The sequence below is a fragment of the Gossypium raimondii genome, chromosome 7, assembly GCF_025698545.1.
Source record: "Gossypium raimondii isolate GPD5lz chromosome 7, ASM2569854v1, whole genome shotgun sequence".
Lineage (NCBI taxonomy): Eukaryota > Viridiplantae > Streptophyta > Magnoliopsida > Malvales > Malvaceae > Gossypium > Gossypium raimondii.
This window is the reverse complement of record NC_068571.1, coordinates 41,242,637-41,249,513: the sequence shown is the minus strand read 5'-3', so window position 1 is coordinate 41,249,513 and position 6,877 is coordinate 41,242,637.

The following is a 6,877-nucleotide window of genomic DNA, read 5'->3' as shown; positions in this document are numbered from 1 at the left end:
TGGTAATTGCTTGCCTCAAACCGACTTGCTCTATTATATAAATTACCATTTTATCCTTATATATATAAAGTATTAAATGGGTAAAAATGTAATAACGTAATATAGAAAAAATCATATATTTTATGTTTAAATATTTTTTTGAAGAATTATATTTAAATATTTACTTGACTTTAAAATGATTAAAAAAATTAAAGATAAATAGAAAAAATTAAATTGAAGTAGAGTAAGGTGGGGTGGGGATGGATGCTTCCAACATGCATGGAGGTGATAATAGCTTTCAAGATTATATATCCATAGCGAACGAAGCAAGTGGTAGAGTAGAGCGTGTCAATTGTGGAGAGATAATGGATTAAGTAATATCTGCCCTCGCCCCGCCCCATTGCCATACCTAGTTATTGAGAGACGATTGTCGAACACCTAAAATATTATATTTTTTCAGCATTTAATTTTTCAATTAATCAAATATAACCTTAATTGAAAAATTATCAAATAATCAAAATTTCAAAAACAAAAGGCATATATTATAAAAAGCTATATAGTTAATTTAATTTATTTTAAAAATAAAATAAATCACTCTCCTAAAATTATGATTTTAGGTGCACAAGATTTATTAATTTTTTCAAAAATATAGTCTAACTATTTGTATATGATTTTATTTCTTGAAACAACATTTGATATGGTAATAATGTAAATTACAAGTTGAAGCAATGAAAGTTAAAGATATGGATTAAAGTATAAAATAATAATAAAAGGTTGGATATAATAAGTAATAATTTCATTAATTCAGTTTAATATGTTGGTGCATTACCTTCTATGTAGGAGCAAGTAAATAGATTAAATTATAAACGATTAAGAAATCTCCATCTAGGCCTAGAAGTGGTCAAGCTAGGGATGAAAGTCTTCACTCTTTAAAAATGAAAACAAAGAACTTCTACAAGTCAACTCTTTTTACATGAAATATATGTGCATGTCTGGTCTATTAGGAAATATAATGAATATCTAAAATTCAATATTCCACATGATAGAGTTTCAATATTTTAGCCAACTAGTGAGTAGTACATTTTTGGGGTGGCATTAAATAAGGATGACAGTCCAACTGTTAGGTGGAGGAATTAATACAAATTATATTAGACGCCTCTTAATTTAGTCAACTGCCTATTTAATTGTCGCACCGCTCGGTGATACAGGTCAATTTTCATACATATATACTCCCTATTTGGAGTTACCACATTTAATTTACAAAAACATATCACGTTAAGTTTAATCCGAATCACCCTAGAGAGGTAGGAAGAAAGGGGAGATGAACTTAGGAAATATGTATAGATGATTTCAAAGCATTCCATCACTTTTATCGGCTAATTAAAGCTTCCAAATTCCATATGCTAATGATGATACAAATACAAAATAATTAAGTGGCAACCACTGATTGATATTTGGGCCCATGGATCCCTTATACACCAAGCATTGATGAAGGTTTCAAATAATTTATCCCCTCCCAATACTTTATCTATCTAATCTAAACAGCTACAATAAAAGAAAATTCTTATACATGTTTATCCATTTAAGTCTTCATGCATGTTGGCCAATTGCATCTTTACCCACATTTCCCTCTTTCCCTTTTTAAACATAAATAGATGTATATTTATGTAAAGTTAATTCAATTATGGGTCGGATCATTTATTCAGGCTTCAAGGCTTACTCAGAATGTGGGCAAAAACATAGATCCAAAAAATAGGTTTGGACAAAAAATAATACTCGTTTTCTAAACAGATCAAGCATTGGGTAGGATTTTTGGCCCAGGCTTAGCCCGGATTAGCCTAAACCTTTTTGTTTTTGTTGTTGTTTTGTTGTTATTTTGCTATTATATTACTACTATTTTCTTGTTATCGTTTGGATATTTTATAACTCTTTTTTGTTATTAATTTTGCTACTATTTTAGAGGCATTTGCTTGTTAAGTTGCAACTATCTTAGTGTCATTTAAGTATAAAGACTTTTTTTAATATATTTTCAATTTGTTGGGAAACATTTATTTTAATGTTTAGTGTATTTGATGTATTATTTTTTTAAAATTTGTTTTTATATAAAAATAATCTAAAAAAATTAATACAAGCGAGCCAGGTCGGACTCGAGTTTAGCATTTTTAATTAGGGCTGGGCTTGAGAAAAATATTAGACCCATTTTTCGGGCTAGACTGAGCTTGAGCTTAGAAAATGAGCATAAATTTTGCATCATCCCGACCCAAACTTGGTCTAACTCGACTCATGATCAAATCTAATAGCAGAATTGTTCACCTAATTTTTCTTTTGGAATAATAGATCTTACTTCAGAATATTTATGAATCAAAATAATTGTTGTTTGATAATAGCTCTTCTCTATTGATTTACAATGATATATATATATATATACAAAGTAGTATAAGTTTGAATAAGGAAATAATAAAATCTAATCCCTAATTACTAGTATTTACATACTATTAATACTCCCCTTAAGGAGTATATATATCAATCATGCCCAATTTGTTACATAGTCAGCTTGATTCTCATTAATTGCCTTTATAAACAAATTAGTAAGTTATTATGTTGTCTTCATATAACCCGTGGAGATTGACTTATCCAAAAAAATTTCTCAAAAAAGTAACAATCAACCTTGATGTGTTTGGTTCTTTCATGAATAGTTGTTTAATTATCACACAAAAACGTTGCTGGTGATGAATGTTCCATCCCAACTTCAATGAACAGATGTCATATATAAATGATTTCACACAGAAATTCTACCATAACCTGTATTTTGATTCTACACTAAATCGATATACAACATTTTACTTCTTACTCTTCCATGATACTAATACCAATAATAACTCTTCTATAATCAGGTTTATCTCCACCCCTCTTACAATTTTTCTTATAAGTTTTTCCTATAAACCCATCAAAAGTCCTAGATCTATGCATGCAGCTCGAATGTAGAACACCCCAAAAAGTTTTTCGCCCTTGGCATCACCTATCATTATGTATATTTTCCTCGATCTTTTTTCTTCACAAAAATCAAAGCCCTAGATCATTTTAAACTACCCAAACCCAAAATCGCCTTGAGTTTCTTCTATTATGTTGTTTATGTTTCTACATAAATTTTGATTTTGTTCTATGATAGTATCCTTTTCTACAAAAAGAATAAATTTTTGGCTTGCAATTCATGCGTGATGTTAATTGAATATTCCTGTCAAAGAAAAAAAATAAACTTGAATTCTAGCACAAGCTCGAACTGGGCTCCAAGGCTTGATCTGAGCAGGTTGGACGATCCTATGAATAACAAACTTAACAAAAGAACAGAACAATAATTGATCTGCTTACGTACATGTAAAGAAAATAGAACCGTTTCATCTTTTTTATTATTAAAAAAATAGTACATATTAATAATTAATTTTTTTAATTACATATTTACCCACTATATACTATAATAGATAAGGGAGAAATTATTACCACAAGTTAAATGTTCACCTGCGAGAAATATGTTATTTCTGGGTTGATTCGTCTAAGGTCTATTCTTGTTTGTAAGGATTTTTACATTATAAAATATTAATAAATTTTGTTGAATTTTCTAAATATAAATAAGATAATATAGATGATGCATTTAAATCTAACATAATTGGATCCGAAACAAATAGGTTAAAATATGCCTATAATGCATGTATTTTTCAAAATTAGAAATTCAGTCTCTGTATTTATAATTTAAGAAATTTAATCTCTACTTTTTTAAATTTTAAAATTCAGGTTCAACTATTAATGCTGTTAATTCTTTTTATTAAATTTAAGTTAATTACAACATCTTTTTTTAATTATATGATTACCAAGTGTGTAGTATTTTATTATTATTTCAAAATATCACAGCAACAAATTTAACAAAATAATAATAATAATAATGTTAACAGTAGAATAACTAAACTTCTAATTTTTAAAAAGTACAAGGGCTATAGACAAATTTTAACCAACCAAATAACACAAATCTAACTAATCTTTGAAAAAGATGTGATTGAAAAAGGAAGGCTGGATTAAGACTATAATCAACAATTAATGCAGGATATATCCAACCATGCACTTGCCGTCTTGATAAAGCTAGTACTTTGCATGAGGCAGTCTATATTAAATGTTGCATACATATATGTATATATATAATACAATTTGCACTTATCCAATATGTTTTTTAAAGATCAAAATATTATTTTTTAAATGAAGAACTGTTAGAGCATATTGCCCATCTTATACTTATCCCATCCATGGATGATATTATTTTTATATATATTATGCACAAAAGTCAAATAATTATTTTGTATGAAATGAAATAAGTAAAAATAAATTTAGGATGAAATACATGAAAACATCCTAATTTGACTTATGAAGGTGTTGAATTGTATATTTTGATAACCATTTCGTAATGAATTTATATATCACCATAATAAGGCTGGAGTTGCTGTTTTCTCAACCCTTTTAGGTTAACTTTTGTGTTGCAACACAAAAACTGATAATTGAGGTTCATGGCATGATGTGTGTGATTCCAAATAGGGTAAGGACAGCAGCAAACTACATGTTAAATTAAATATCGACCATAGTTTTAGTGGAGCTATAAATGTTTTGTTGCTCCCTTTTTCTTTTCTTGGTAAATAAGAAATAGCATCTATTTGCATCCGCCTGCAGCAGGTCTATTACTTCAACTGTGGCAAGTGATGCACCTGCAGTCCCGTTCCCATTCATGTTGCCTTCTCTGAGTTTGTGTTGTACCCTTCTTACCTCTCAGTCCCGTTGTAGCATTCCGTTCAACGCTCGAACTATAGCATTATGATGCTGCCTCTTTACAGCTAGTCGGTCGCTGCACTATAGCAGTGTTATCGACCTCCAAAACTACTCTTGGAATGAATTTATTGTGATTCATAATTTTCGTGTATGTTGATTCGTCATTCTCAAGCAATAAATTTATTGTGATTCATAACTTTTTGTGTTTTGCTTCTTCTTTGATATTCCTCTGGGTCTTCTTTTTCAATGGTAGTATTGAAATCTTTCATTAAAAAAGTGTCAACATTCAACTAACTATATTCAAGTTGCACACATTTCTTTTTAACTATATTCAATCACAACATATATTTCGAAAACAAAGTTTAGGATAAATAAAAGGGTTTGCAGTATAGAGATGTAAATCTATGAATTTTTAAACCATCATGTTGGAGGCTCATATTAGATTTCATAATTTTAATTTTTGTATTACTACAATGTTAGAATTTTGAGTTGTGCTTGTAAACAGAACCCTACGCCCAATTCCACTACCTTGCACAACCTAGTCAATTAGGACAGTATTGAACCATTACATTGGACCCGCAAGCTGAGGCCTACCTATAGAAACACAGTTGGTCAACTTGGCCCACTCACAGCCACCTAGTAGGCCAACTTGGTGTTAAGCATTCCTGTCCTGTATTGATGTAAATTACTTGATTTGATTCAATTGATTTTGAATAGAAATATTTCACATGTTATTCATTCTTTTATGTTGATTAAGCAAATACTTTACTGGTTATCTATGTTAAATTGATAATTGCATGACAATGATTTTTGTACGAGAGGCACAATTTTTTACAGTTGGTAATCTAAATATATATGGGATACAATAAGTACCTCTAGACTCTATTGTCAAATTCAGATGTGTGACATCACGTTATGTTGTCGAAACAACTCAAACTATTATAACACAAATACATTCAATGCACTCAACTATTGAACTCACATACAAGCATTTAAATTCTCATTGATTCTATTCCATCAACTTCTAGGGTCAATTTCAGAGTTAGGACACGGATCCAAACTCAATTTTCATAATTTCTATGTTATTTCTCGAGACATTCAAATGCACACATAGAAACAAGGACATAATTCTCTCAAGGCTAAGTCTTATTTTCGAAACAAGGACATAATTGTCCTAGCCTCGAGACATGTCTCTCCTATTTTCCTATATTTACATCGATGTTTTGATTTCTTAAGACAAGGAGTTCCTATCTCAAGACCTGGAACATGGCTAATCTTATTTTAGGTTTGATGTTTCCATATCTTGAGACATGCATCCAATTGTCTCGAGATTTAAAGTGGAGTCTCAAAACCTAGGCTATTTTTAACAACCCAAATAATATTAACCCATTCTTGAGGTCTTGAGACTAGATGGTAAAATGACCCAAATTGCACAATCTCAAACATTTAAATTGCTTAATCTCAAACATTCAAAACATACCAAATTGTACCTTAACATCCTTAAACCTTACCTTAACGTAAAACCTTTAAATTGACACATTTAAACACAAAAAAAATAATCACCAAATCATAGTATTTCATACATCGATACCTAAACCACAAATTATCATGTTCAAACTCATGTGAAATAACATAATTAGCTACTAATCAAACAATGAAATTCAACTTTGTAGACCATATAGGCAAAGTTGTTAAACATGCCAAAATGCGCACTTAATATCAATCATAAATACCCTAGGTACATACTATAAGACCCAAAATCATATACTTACAAAAGAGATAACCAAACATATCTCTAGCTAAGTTGTTGAGTTGAATATTTGACCACTTCAAAATTATGTCAACTCTCGTTCGAGACCTACGCATGGAAACAAACATAACCATACGCTGAGTATTGAATACCCAGCGGTGCTAATATAATTCAAATTCAATATAATAAAATTAAATTGAAGCAAATAGATAAACATGACACTAACTTATTTACTTTACTCCATCAAAAGATCAATAATCATATAATCCCCAAACTTTCTCATTCAATACTTATTTCAATATTTCATAATTTTATATCATGGTGTACTCCATAATTCAACAT